We start from the raw sequence: 15,716 nt of genomic DNA, 5'->3' as shown, positions 1-15,716 counted from the left end.
GTAATTAATTGTTTCACAGTATGTGTGATGGAACCAAACCGCAACTCTTTGTCAGTGACATGAAATTTACAGTAAGAGCAGTGTCCACACCGATGATTTCCAACAGGGGTACAACGTTCCAGCCAATTGCTGGTACTTCCCTCCGTTATACGATTTCTAACTAGTATATCCCTGATTCTAGTACTCCTTCTATTAGAAATTAGAGGACCTCTGACCACCATCTCACCTAATTCTCTATCACTGTCTAACAGGTGCCAGTTATTTCTAATAGCGGCCCTAATCTGTTGGTCCATTGGGCCATACTGGAAGCAAAAAGTGAACCTTTTGCCTATCGGTTTGGGCACGTCACTAGTTCTACCATGTAAGTTATCATTCATTTTCCTCCGTGCTCCCTGCCACATATAGTCAGGATACCCTCTTTGCTTAATTCTCTGTTCGAGATCTCCTAATTGTTCTGCCATGCCTTCCTGTGTATTATTGGCCCTTCTAGTTCGCACTATCTGGCCATAAGGTAGGGCGCGTTTTGTATGGCTAGGATGATAACTATCATAATGCATGAGGGCATTGGTAGATATGGACTTACGGTATAGCGAGGTGTGTATCCTATCATCTACTATTTGTACGGACACATCGAGAAAGTCTAAATGGGAGCCCCCAAACGTCGATGTGAAGGCCATACCCATACTGTTATCATTCAGATAGGTGACAAATTCTCTGAATTGTTCTTCAGTCCCGTCCCACACAAGAAACATGTCATCGACGTACCGTAAGTACATCTTGACATGTTTTAAAAAAAATAAATAAATAAAGATATATTATTATTTAAAAAAAAGAGAATTGTGATGTAATTTCCTTGTTCAACCTCTTCAGCCAGATACCCTCATTAATATTAAATAAAACACACACACACACACACACACACACACACACACACACACACACACACACACACACACACCAGCATATGTAGGAGCATTAACATAATGAACCTACATATGCTGTAACAAAAAAGCAACTGTCAGAAAGCTGCGTGAAATGCAATATCTGTTTTGTTTTGTTTTTTAATTAAAAAAAATTGAGTGGGCTCCCGCATAATTTTCATAGCCAGCAGAGGGAAAGCCGATGGCTGAGGGTAGATATTAATATTCTGGGAAGGAGCCAATAGCCATAAAGGTTCCCAGGCTGTTAATATCAGCGCACAGCTGTTTGCTTAGCCTTTACTGGCAAATTTACCCCAGAAAAAAATTGACATAGGATACCCCTATGAAATCGAACCAGAAAAGGCTACGCAGACAGCTGCGGGCTGATATTAATAGCCTGGGAAGGGTCCATGGATATTGGCACCCCCCAGGCTAAAAACATCAGCTCTCAGCCACCTCAGAAATGGCGCATCTTATAGATGCGCCAATTCTGGCACTTAGCATTGCTCTTACCACTTGCACTTTAGCAGTGGCAAGTGGAGTTCATATTTGTGGGGTTGATGTCACCTTTGTATTGTCAGGTGACATCAAGCCCACAGCTTAGTAATGGAGAGGCCTCTATAAGACACCTATCCATTACTAATCCTATAGTTACATGGTAAATAAACACACAGCCAGAATAAAGTCCTTTATTTGAAATAATCACACAGACTCCTTTATTGAATCTTAATTAAGCATACTCTCTGAACGCCTAATTCCACCGAAGAACTTTCCCACGCAGCGGTGCCATAAGTGAGAGCACTGGAGCTGAGCAGCTGATGAACTTCAGTGAACTCTCACGGCAGCGCAGTGATACACTGCAGGAGCGATTATCTCCTGTCAGTGTATCGCCGGTGGCCGGGTGACAACAGACATAGCCGGATGGGAGTAGTCAGGGGTAGATTAAGGGTAGCCAGAGCCCTGGGCTGTTCAGACACTGTGGGCCCCCGGTCATGTGACGGGGTCATGTGATGGGGTCATCATACACCGGAACCAGATTATTCCAGAAAAATAGTTGCTGTGTGAAACTATAACCTGTCATACATCCATTGATCTAGTCAATTTACCCTTCAGTTAGGAAGAAAAAAAAAACAAATAACAAAAACACAATACTATTATTATAAGTGCCAGTATTCACAGGAGATCTGTACTTAGTATGCAGTGTCTGTGTAGAGGTAATACAGTGATCACCAGTGACATTATACACAGGACCTCTGTATATAGTATACAGTGTATAGTGTCAGTGTATAGGTAGCACAAGTACTCACCAGTGACGTCTCTAGGTGAAGTCCTTCATCTTTTATCCAGCACAGACCGCCATCACTTCATCCAGCCAGGACTCGTCTCTGCAGGAAATAACACAGTTATCTCGAGCTCCGCTTGCAGAACACATTACTTAATTTTTCCCAACTTCTACATTACACCACATGAAGAAAAAGAGGCAACATAGTATCACTCTACACAGTAACAGAACCGCCCCCCATTTAAAACAGTGTCCTCAAAAAATAAAATAAATACATAATTGCAGTAATAATATCCCTTAATTAGCCCCTATGGTAATAATAATATCCCCCATCCTGGCCCCGTGTATCTCATTCCTGGCGTCAGCCATATGTTCTCCCATCCTGCCCTCATGAGTATCCATCCTGCCCTCATGAGTATCCATCATGCCCCATATGATCTCCCCATCCTGCCCCATCAGTCTCCATCGTATCCATCCTGCCCCATGATCCTGCACGATCTGTCTCCAATCCTGCCCCATGTCTTTCATTCTGCCCCGTGTCTCAAGTCCTGCCCCCAGTGTGTCCAGCATCTCTGCCCCCAGTGTCCAGCATTTCTGCTCCCAGTGTAGCAGCATCTCAGCCCCCCCAGTGTCCAGCATCTCTGCCCCAGTGTGCAGCATCTCTGCCCCCAGTGTCCAGCGTCTCTGCCCCAGTGTCCAGCATCTCTGCCCCCAAAGTCCAGCATCTCTGCCCCCAGTGTCCAGCATCTCTGTCCCCAGTGTCCAGCATCTCTGCCCCCAGTGTCCAGTATCTCTTCCCCCAATGTCCAGCATCTCTGCCCCCAATGTCCAGCATCTCTGCCCCCAATGTGTCCAGCATCCTGCCCCCAATGTGTCCAGCATCCTGCCCCCAGTGTGTCCAGCATTCTGCCCCAGTGTGTCCAGCATATTGCCCCCAATGTGTCCAGCAATCTGCCCCCAGTGTGTCCAGCAATCTGCCCCAGTGTCTCCAGCATATTGCCCCCAGTGTGTCCAGCATTCTGCCCCCAGTGTGTCCAGCATTCTGCCCCCAGTGTCTCCAGCATATTGCCCCCAGTGTCTCCAGCATTCTGCCCCCAGTGTCTTCAGCATATTGCCCCAGTGTCTTCAGCATATTGCCCCCAGTATCTCCAGCATTCTGCCCCAGTGTGTCCAGCATTCTGCCCCAGTTTGTCCAGCATATTGCCCCCAGTGTGTCCAGCATTCTGCCTCCAGTGCTCCAGCATTCTGCCCCCAGTGTGTCCAGCATATTGCCCCCAGTGTGTAAAGCATATTGCCCCCAGTGTGTCCAGCATTCTGCCCTCAGTGTGTCCAGCATTCTGCCCCAGTGTGTCCAGCATTCTGCCCTCAGTGTGTCCAGCATTCTGCCCCAGTGTGTCCAGCATATTGCCCCCAGTGTGTCCAGCATTCTGCCTCCAGGGCTCCAGCATTCTGCCCCCAGTGTGTCCAGCATATTTCCCCCAGTGTGTCCAGCATATTGCCCCCAGTGTGTCCAGCATTCTGCCCTCAGTGTGTCCAGCATTCTGCCCCAGTGTGTCCAGCATTCTGCCCTCAGTGTGTCCAGCATTCTGCCCCAGTGTGTCCAGCATATTGCCCCCAGTTTGTCCAGCATGCTGCCCCAGTGTCTCCAGCATATTGCCCCCAGTGTGTCTAGCATTCTGGCCCGGGCCCCCCGGATTGCCGTTCGCAATTTAAAAAAAAAAAAAGTGTTCTCCTCACCTGTCCGGGCTCCTTTGGCGAAGCAGCTCCCTCCAGCAGCGCGCACTCGCTGGCGACTGACAATGACGTCAGATGCCGGCGACCTGCGCGCTGTGGCTGATATCAGCTGCCAGGCTCCGATTGGCTGGCGGCTGTTAACTATTGACGTGCCGGCGCGCGCCCGCACATCAATAGCGTTTAACTGCCGCAGTGCCGGTAGGGGCCCGGTGAGCACATGACCACCGGGCCCATACGCCAGTCAGGGCAGTAATGCCCTGATGGGGGCGGGCAATCTGAGAAGTATCCCAGGGCCCCCCCACACCACTGGGCCCTGGGCTACCGCCCAGATTGACCCTATTATAATCCGCCCCTGGGAGTAGTAGTCCCATCAGACGACACCTGGGTACACACGTCGCATGGGTACACACACAGACACCCGCAGATAGACAGACAGACTCGCACATATTCTCCGCCCACACACATATTCTCCGCCCACACGCTCTTCCTCCTTCTGACATAATTTCCTTTCTGCAGGGTTTGTCACGCAACTCCGCAGAAAATCCACAAACCTTTTTACACATGCGGTTTTGCTGTAGATTTGACTGACTCAATGGAAGTCAATGGGTGTAGAAACTCTGCAGATCCGCAAAAAGAATTGACATGCTGCGGAAAATAAAATGCTGCAAATTAGGACGGAAATTTCCGCAGCATGTGCACAACAATTCAGGAATGCCATTGATTAACATTGCTTTAATAATCCATTGTGGATTTATAGCATTTCAGTGGGGAAAAAAAGCTGCGGATCTGCAAAAAATCTGCAACGTGCGCACATAGCCTTAGAGTTATTACTTTTATGGTAAGTAAATAGTTTTTTTTTGCACCTGATTATGTATACTCTCTTTTATTACATCCATATGAAGGTCACTGATCACTTTTAGGCTATGTGCCCACGTTGCTGATTTCTGTGCGGATTTTACCGATCAGTTTTTGAAAAAGCCACAGGTAAAATGCACTGTGTTTTACCTGCGGATTCACTATGGATTTCCAGCATTTTTTTGTGCGGATTTCACCTGCGTTTTAACATCTGCGGATTCCTATTGAGGAGCAGGTGTAAAACGCTGCAGAATCCGTACAAAGAATTGACATGCTGCGGAAAATAAACTGCAGCATTTCCGCAGCAGGTGCACTGCGGATTTTGTTTTCCATAGGTTTACATGGTACCGTAAACCAGATGGAAAACTGCTGTGAATCCGCAGCGTCCAAACCGCTGCGGATCCGCAGGCAAATCTGCAACGTGTGCACATACCCTAATAGCCTTCTTCTGCTTTCTGGGAGCCACCATTTTCAGGGTGCTAGGCAGCTGTTTAGAAGAACCTATGGCTGCTGTTTTTTGGCACAAGGTTAGAGGAGGCAGGTTTTTATAAAGTTGGAAAATGTACATCACCTGGCCTTTCCTAACGATGATAGTGGACAAGCCATCACCCTTAGGGCTCATACTCACTTGCGAGAAACTCGGATGAGTCTCGCATGTTAATACCCGGCGCTGCTGCTGACACTCGGATCGGAGTGTGCGGCCGCACACTCCTAAGTGTCGGGTGCAGTGCCGGTATTGCCGTGCGAGACTCATCCGAGTTTCTCGCAAGTAAGTATGAACCCTTAGGCCGGGGTCACACTAGAAAAGAATACAGACGTATGAGAGGCGCAAAAAAAAACCGCATTACACACTGACCAATGTTTCTTTATGGGCTCATACTCACCTGCGGAAACTCAGATGAGTCTCGCACGTCAATGCCCGGCACTGCACCCGGCACTCAGGAGCGGAGCATGCGGCTGCATGTATTGCTATGCGGCTGTACGCTCCGCTCCTGAGTGCCGGGTGCAGTGCCGGGCATTGACGTGCGAGACTCATCCGAGTATCCGTAGGTGAATATGAGCCCTATGGGGCCGCTCCTATCTGGCGTATATTTCACGGCTGCATTTTACGGGCTAAAAAAATGGCAGCATGCTGTGTTTGTCAGTGTATTGCGCAAAAATCCACCACTGAAAGTCTATGGGGCCAGAAAAATACGGATTACACACAGACCATGAGTGTGACTTGAGAGAAATACGCACCGGTGTTCTATAGAAAAGCTGGTAATTCAGCGCGGTGTACAGTAAAATCACACTTACAGGTTAGAATAGAATAGATAAAATAAATGTCTACACATAGTATAGGTATATATATATATATATATATATATATATATATATATATATATATATATATATATATATATATATATACTAGATGGTGGCCCGATTCTAACGCATCGGGTATTCTAGAATATGTATGTAGTTTATTTATGAAGTTTTCAGAATAATGCAATTTATACACAGGATTCAGCCAGCCGGGCGAGACCAATTAGCGAAGCGTGGTTCAAATTCCACGCCAATTTGCGGCCGGACTGCGCCTGTCGCTGATTGGTCGTGGCTGTTTTACCGCGACCAATCAGCGACTTGGGATTTCCGTTACAGACAGACAGAAAGACAGACAGACAGAAAGACGGAAGTGACCCTTAGACAATTATATAGTAGTAATATATACACTAGATGGTGGCCCAATTGTAACGCATCGGGTATTCTAGAATATGTATGTAGTTTATTTATGAAGTTTTCAGAATAATGCAATTTTTACACAGGATTCGGCCTGCCAGGCGCGACCAATTAGCGAAGCGTGGTTCAAATTCCGTGCCAATTCGCGGCCGGACTGCGCCTGTCGCTGATTGTTCGTGACCGGCCAGACGTGACCAATCAGTGACGCCAGGGCCGGCTCCAGGTTTTTGAGGGCCCCGGGCGAAAGAGTCTCAGTGGGCCCCCTTCTTTAACACATACCACGATTCATGATGCACAGATACAGCAAAGAAATATACCACAGCCAAGTAGCATATAACACAGAACACATAGCATATAACACAGCCCACGTAGCATGTAGCACAGCCACATAGCATATAGCACAGGCCATGTAGCATATAGCACAGGCCACGTAGTATATAGCACAGGCCACGTAGCATATAGCACAGCCACGTAGCATATAACACAGCCATGTAGCATATAGCACAGCCACGTAGTATATAGCACAGCCACGTAGTATATAGCACAACCCACGTAGTATATAGCACAGCCCACGTAGTATATAGCACAGCCCACGCAGTGTATAACACAGCCCACATAGTATATAGCACAGCCCATGCAGAGTATAACACAGCTCATGTAGTATATAGCACAGCCCACATAGTAATAGCACAGGCCATGCAGTGTATAACAGCCCACGTAGTATATAGCACAGCCCACGCAGTGTATAACACAGCCCACGCAGTATATAGCACAGCCCACGTAGTATATAACACAGCCTACATAGTACATAACACAGGCCACGTAGTATATAACACAGCCCACGTAGTATATAGCACAGCCCACGTAGTATATAGCACAGCCACGTAGTATAAAGCACAACCCACATAGTATATAGCACAGCCCACGTAGTATATAGCACAGCCCACTCAGTGTATAACACAGCCCATGTAGTATATAGCACAGCCCACGAAGTGTATAACAGCCCACATAGTATATAGCACAGCCCACATAGTATATAACACAGCCCACTCAGGGTATAGCAGCCCACGTAGTATATAGCACAGCTCACACAGTATATAGCACAGCCCACACAGTATACAGCACAGCCCACACAGTATATAACACAGGCCATGTAGTATACAACACAGCCCGCATAGTATATAACACAGCCACGTAGTATATAACACAGCCACATAGTATATAGCACAGCCATGTATATTGCACAGCTACATAGTATATAGCACAGCCCACATAGTATATAACACAGGCACGTAGTATGTAGCACAGCTCACATAGTGTATAGCACAGCTCACGCAGTATATAACACAGCCATGTAGTATACTGCCCAGCCACGTAATATATTGCACAGCTATGTAGTATATAGCACAGCTCACGTGGTATATAGCACAGCTCACGCGGTATATAGCACAGCCACGTAGTATATTGCCCAGCCACATAATATATTGCACAGCCCCGTAGTGTATAGCACAGAGACGCAGTATATAACACAGCTCATGCAGTATATAACACAGCACATGTAGTATATAGCACAGCAATGTAATGTAGTATATAGCACAGCCCACGTAGTATATAACACAGCCACGTAGTATATAACACAGCCATGTATATTGCACAGCTGCGTAGTATATAGCACAGCCCATGTAGTATATAACACAGCCACGTAGTATATAGCACAGCCCACGCAGTATATAGCACAGAGACGTAGTGTATAACAAAGCCCACTCAGTATATAACACATCCCACGTAGTATGTAACACAGCCCACGTAGTATATAGCAATGTATGCACCATATCCCTGTTAAAAAAAAGAATTAAAATAAAAAATAGTTATATACTCACTTTCCTTCGGCCCCCAGATCCAGGCGAGCCATTTAGCGATGCTCCTCGCGACGCTCCGGTCCCAAGAATGCATTGCGGTCTCGCGAGATGATGACGTAGCGGTCTCGCGAGACCGCTATGTCATCATCTCGCGAGACCGCAATGCATGGCCCGAAGCGTCGCGAGGAGCGGCAAAGATGCCGAAAGGTGAGTATATAATGATTTTTTATCTTTTTAATTATTTTTAACATTAGATCTTTTTACTATTGATGCTGCATAGGCAGCATCAATAGTAAAAAGTTGGTCACACAGGGTTAATAGCAGCGTTAACGGACTGCGTTACACCGTGGCATAACCCTGTGCGAGCGCTGACTGGATGGGAGTATGGAGGGAGCACTGACAGAGAGTAGGAAGTGGCGAATTCGTGGCCGGACTGTGCCCGTCGCTGCATAACCTCGTATGAACGCTAGCGTGGGAAAATATTCTGAAAAATTCCCACGCTAGAGTTCATATGAGGTTGTGCCAGCAGGGGGCGCAGCACCGCAAGTCTAGGTAGCTACGTTCCCCTGCATTCCATTCATTGCCCAGTTTTTACAGCCAGGGGCAGCTGCATTAGCAGGCTCCTGGTTGTAAAATTATTTAACCCTTTCAGATGGATTTACATCGTGGGACATAACTGTATGGTGGACAGGTATGGGATATTGTTTTTTTGTTTTAACTTTTTTTCAGAAGACAAGGTGCGTCATTTGGATTGAGCATATAGTAAAGCTATTACAACACCATGTGTATTTAATTCATTAAAATACTTTTTTCCTAAGGTGTGTGTAGGTGTGTGTGTGTTTAACCCTTTATTAATATTGGATTAAAATGGAGAGGTGTCTTATTGACACCTCTCCATTATTAACCAGGCTTAATGTCACCTTACATTACCAAGGTGACATTAACCCTTTATTACCCCATATCCCACCCCTACTCGGGAGTAGGAAGAGAGAGGCTAAGTGCCAGAATAGGCGCATCTTACAATTGCGCCTTTTCTGGGGTGGCTGGAGGCAGATGTTTTTAATTGGGGAGGGGGGGCAATAACCATGGTCCCTCTCTAAGCTATTAACATCTGCCCTCAGTCACTGGCTTTCCCACTCTGGCGGAGAAAATTGCACGGGAGCCAACACCAGTTTTTTTTTGTGATTTAACCCTTTATTTTAACACCTAGAGCTCCCAAATTTTACACACAGACTCTTCTAACATTATTAGTGAGGAATATGTAAAAATATAAGGGATATGAAATGGTTTACTGTATGTAAACCATGTCTCATATCCTGTCCAGGAGATTGCAAAAGCCGGCAATTGAATTATCGGCTTTTCTGCTATCTAGCTCTGTATTAATGGGAACCTGTCACCCCCAAAATCGAATCCCACCAGCATCAGGGGATTATCTACAGAATTCTGGAATGCTGTAGATAAGCCCCCGATGTAACCTGAATGATGAGAAAAAGAGGTTAGATTATTCTCACCCAGGGGCGGTCACGCTGCGGTCCGGTCCAATGGGCGTCGCGATCTGGTCCAGGGCCTCATATCTTCTTACGATGACGTCCTCTTCATGTATTCATGCTGCGGCTCCGGCTCAGGCGTACTTTGTCTGCCCTGTTGAGGGCAGAGCAAATTACTGCAGTGCACAGGCACCAGGAAAGGTCAGAGAGGCCCTGCGCCTCAACAGGGCAGACAAAGTACGTCTGCGCCAGAGCCGCAGCGTGAATACAAGAAGAGGACGTCATCATAAGAAGATGGGAGGCCCCGGACCGGACCGCGACGCCCATCGTACCGGGACCACCCCTGGGTGAGTATAATCTAACCTCTTTTTCTCATCTTTCAGGATACATCGGGGGCTTATCTACAGCATTACAGAATGCTGTAGATAAGCCCCTGATGCTGGTGGGCTTAGCTCACCTTCGATTTTGGGGGTGACAGGTTCCCTTTAAATATAAATATATGTATATATGTGTCTCACTGACATATATATATATATATCATCGTCTAAAGGGCACTTCCGTTTGTTTGTCTGTCTGTCTGTTTGTCTGTCTGTCACGGAAATACCAAGTCGCTGATTGGTCGCTGCCAGCCGGCCGCGAACAATCAGCGACGGGCACAATCCGGCCACGAAATGGCCGCTCCGCACTCCCCTGCAGTCAGTGCCCCCTCCACACTCCCCCCCCAGTCAGTGCCCGCTGCCCACATAGCGTTTTAGCAGTCCGTTAAACCGACTGCGTTACACCGCGGCATAACGCGGTGTAACGCAGTCTGTTAACGCTGCTATTAACACTGTGTGATGAACTTTTTACTATTGATGCTGCCTATGCAGCATCAATAGTAAAAAGATATAATGTTAAAAATAATTTAAAAAAAATAAAAAATGGTGCTATTCTCACCTTCCGCCATCCACCGATGCGCGCGAGCGGCTAGGCTGCCGCCAGCTTCCGTTCCCAGAGATGCATGCGAAATTACCCAGATAACTTACCCAGAAGCTGGCGGCAGCCTCGCACGCATCGGGACAACTTCGGTGGACACCGGAGGGTGAATATATAACTATTTTTTATTTTAATTCTTTTTTTAACAGAGATATGGTGCCCACAATGCTGTATACTACGTGGGCTGTGTTATATACTGCGTGACTGATATATACTACGTGGGCCGTGTTATATACTGCGTGGGCTGTGCTATATACTGCGTGGGCTGTGTTATATACTGCGTGACTGATATATGCTACGTGGGCAGTGTTATATACTGCGTGGGCTGTGTTATTTACTGCGTGGGCTGTGCTATATACTACGTGGCTGCTATATACCACGTGGCTGCTACATACTATGTGGCTGCTATATACTACGTGGCTGTGCTATATACTACGTGGCTCTGCTATATACTATGTGGCTGTCTGTGTTATATAGTACTTGGGCTGTGTTATATACTACGTGGCTGTGCTATATACTATGTGGCTGTGTTATATACTACGTGGCTGCTCTATACCACGTGGCTGTGCTATATACTACACGGCTGTGCTATATACTACATGGCTGTGCTATATGCTACAGGCTGTGCTATATACTATGTGGCTGCTATATACTACGTGGTTGTGCTGTATACTACGTGGCTGTGCTATATACTACATACTACATACTACGTGGCTGTGCTATATACTACGTGGCTTTGTTATATACTATGTGGCTGTACTATATCCTGCACCCCGAACCCCTGACATCCAGCACCCGGAACCCTGACATCCTGTGACCAATCAGCGACAGACGCAGTCCAGCCGCGAATTGACGCAGGATTTAAACCACGCTTCACTGATTGGTCGTGCCCAGGAGCGACGACCAATCAGCGATATTGGCACGGGATTTAAACACCGCTTCAGTGATTGGTAGCTCACGGCCGGCAGCGACCAGTCAGCAACAGGTGCAGTCCGGCCGCGAATTGCGCCAGATTTGAACCACGCTTCGCTGATCGGCCAGCCGGGCGCGACCAATCAACTATATTGGCGCGGAATTTAACCCCCACTCACAGTGCGACGTACATACATACATACATATTCTAGAATATCCGATGCGTTAGAATCGGGCCACCATCTAGTGTATATATATCTACTATATAATTGTCTAAGGGTCACTTCCGTCTTTCTGTCTGTCTGTAACGGAAATCCCAAGTCGCTGATTGGTCGCGGCAAAATGGCTGCTCCTTCCTTCCCGCAGTCAGTGCCCAGCGCCCGCTCCATACTTCCCTCCAGTCAGCGCTCACACAGGGTTAATGGCAGCGGTAACGGTCCACGTTATGCCGCGGTGTAATGCACTCCGTTATCGCTGCTATTAACCCTGTGTGGCCAACTTTTTACTATTAATGCTGCCTATGCAGCATCAATAGTAAAAAGATCTAACGTTAAAAATAATAATAAAAAATAAAAAATAGTTATATACTCACCGTCCGTCGGCCCCCCCGGATCAGGAACAGGCCTTTCCCGCTCCTTGCGACTCTCTTGTGACCACTCCATCCATGCATTGCGATCTCTGTCATGATCTCAATGGCAAGAGAACATAGCATCAGCCTATATAGGAACTAGCTCTTGGAAGATGGGAACTGAGCTGACCATGAACTAAACCTAACGCACAACTAGCAGTGGCCGGGTAGCATGCCTACGTTGATTCTAGATGCCCAGCACCAGCCGGAGGACTAAATAATGCTAGCAGAGGAAAATATAAGTCCTAGCTCACCTCTAGAGAAATACCCCGAAAGGAGACAGAGGCCCCCCACATGTATTGGCGGTGAATTAAGACGAAATAACAAACGTAGTATGAAAATAGGTTTAGCAAATTTGAGGTCCACTTACTACATAGCAGAAGACAGAAAGGACACTTTCATGGTCAGCTGAAAACCCTATCAAAACACCATCCAGAAATTACTTTAAAACTCTGGCATTAACTCATAACACCAGAGTGGCAATTCCTGTTCACAAGAGCTTTCCAGACACAGTAACGAAACTACAGCTGTGAACTGGAACAAAAATGCAAAAACAAACATGGACAAGAGTCCAACTTATCTAGTAGTTGTCTAGGAGCAGGAACAAGCACAGAGAGGCTTCTGATAACATTGATGACCGGCAAGCAACTAACAGAGCAGCAAGGTTATATAGCGACTCCCACATCTTGATGGGAACAGGTGAACAGAGAAGATGAAGACACCAGTTCAATTCCACCAGTAGCCACCGGGGGAGCCCAGAATCCAAATTCACAACAGTACCCCCCCCTCAAGGAGGGGGCACCGAACCCTCACCAGAACCACCAGGGCGATCAGGATGGGCCCTATGAAAGGCACGAACCAGATCAGAGGCATGAACATCAGATGCATTCACCCAAGAATTATCCTCCTGGCCGTATCCCTTCCACTTGACCAGATACTGGAGTCTCCGTCTGGAAACACGAGAGTCTAAGATTTTCTCCACAACGTACTCCAACTCACCCTCAACCAACACCGGAGCAGGAGGCTCAACGGAAGGCACAACCGGTACCTCATACCTGCGCAATAATGACCGATGAAAAACGTTATGAATAGAAAAGGATGCAGGGAGGTCCAAACGGAAGGAAACAGGGTTAAGAATCTCCAATATCTTATACGGGCCGATGAACCGAGGCTTAAACTTAGGAGAAGAGACCCTCATAGGGACAAAACGAGAAGACAACCACACCAAATCCCCAACACAAAGCCGAGGACCAACACGACGGTGGCGGTTGGCAAAAAGCTGAGTCTTCTCCTGGGACAACCTCAAATTGTCCACCACCTGCCCCCAGATCTGATGCAATCTCTCCACCACAGCATCCACTCCAGGACAATCCGAAGATTCCACCTGACCAGAGGAAAATCGAGGATGAAACCCCGAATTACAGAAAAACGGGGACACCAAAGTGGCAGAGCTGGCCCGATTATTGAGAGCGAACTCCGCCAATGGCAAAAAAGCAACCCAATCATCCTGGTCAGCAGACACAAAACACCTCAGATATGTCTCCAGGGTCTGATTAATCCGCTCGGTCTGGCCATTCGTCTGAGGATGGAAAGCGGACGAAAAAGATAAATCTATGCCCATCCTAGCACAGAATGCCCGCCAAAATCTAGACACGAATTGGGTCCCTCTGTCAGAAACGATATTCTCAGGAATACCATGCAAACGAACAACATTTTGAAAAAACAGAGGAACCAACTCGGAAGAAGAAGGCAACTTGGGCAGAGGAACCAAATGGACCATCTTAGAGAAACGGTCACACACCACCCAGATGACAGACATCTTCTGAGAAACAGGCAGATCTGAAATAAAATCCATCGAGATGTGCGTCCAAGGCCTCTTAGGAATAGGCAAGGGCAACAATAATCCACTAGCCCGAGAACAACAAGGCTTGGCCCGAGCACAAACGTCACAAGACTGCACAAAGCCTCGCACATCTCGTGACAGGGAAGGCCACCAGAAGGACCTTGCCACCAAATCCCTGGTACCAAAAATACCAGGATGACCTGCCAACGCAGAAGAATGAACCTCAGAGATGACTCTACTGGTCCAATCATCAGGAACAAACAGTTTATCAGGTGGGCAACGATCAGGTCTATCCGCCTGAAACTCCTGCAAGGCCCGCCGCAGGTCTGGAGAAACGGCTGACAATACCACTCCATCCTTAAGGATACCTGTGGGCTCAGAGTTACCAGGCGAGTCAGGCTCAAAACTCCTAGAAAGGGCATCCGCCCTAACATTCTTAGAACCCGGTAGGTATGACACCACAAAATTAAACCGAGAGAAAAATAATGACCAGCGCGCCTGTCTAGGATTCAGGCGCCTGGCGGTCTCAAGATAAATCAAATTTTTGTGGTCAGTCAATACCACCACCTGATGTCTGGCCCCCTCAAGCCAATGGCGCCACTCCTCAAAAGCCCACTTCATGGCCAAAAGCTCCTGATTCCCAACATCATAATTCCGCTCAGCGGGCGAAAATTTACGGGAAAAGAAGGCACAAGGCCTCATCACGGAGCAGTCAGAACTTTTCTGCGACAACACTGCCCCAGCTCCGATCTCAGAAGCGTCGACCTCAACCTGAAAAGGTAGAGCAACATCAGGCTGACGCAACACAGGGGCAGAGGAAAAACGGCGCTTAAGCTCCCGAAAGGCCTCCACAGCATCAGGGGACCAATCAGCAACATCAGCACCCTTCTTAGTCAAATCGGTCAATGGCTTAGCAATATCCGAAAAACCAGCAATAAATCGACGATAAAAGTTAGCAAAGCCCAAAAATTTCTGAAGACTCTTAAGAGAAGAGGGCTGCGTCCAATCACAAATAGCTTGAACCTTGACAGGATCCATTTCAATGGAAGAGGGGGAAAAAATATATCCCAAAAAGGAAATCCTCTGTACCCCAAAAACACACTTAGAACCCTTCACACACAAAGAATTAGACCGCAAAACCTGAAAAACCCTCCTGACTTGCTGGACATGAGAGTCCCAGTCATCCGAAAAAATCAGAATATCATCCAGATACACAATCATAAATTTATCCAAATAATCGCGAAAAATATCATGCATAAAGGACTGGAAAACTGACGGAGCATTTGAAAGACCAAAAGGCATCACCAAATACTCAAAGTGGCCCTCGGGCGTATTAAATGCGGTTTTCCACTCATCCCCCTGCCTGATTCGCACCAAATTATACGCCCCACGAAGGTCAATCTTAGAGAACCACTTGGCCCCCTTTATGCGAGCAAACAAATCAGTCAGCAACGGCAATGGGTATTGATATTTAACAGTGATTTTATTCAAAAGCCGATAAT

This window comes from Ranitomeya variabilis, chromosome 4 (assembly GCF_051348905.1).
Source record: "Ranitomeya variabilis isolate aRanVar5 chromosome 4, aRanVar5.hap1, whole genome shotgun sequence".
NCBI lineage: Eukaryota > Metazoa > Chordata > Amphibia > Anura > Dendrobatidae > Ranitomeya > Ranitomeya variabilis.
This window is presented reverse-complemented; position numbering follows the sequence as displayed.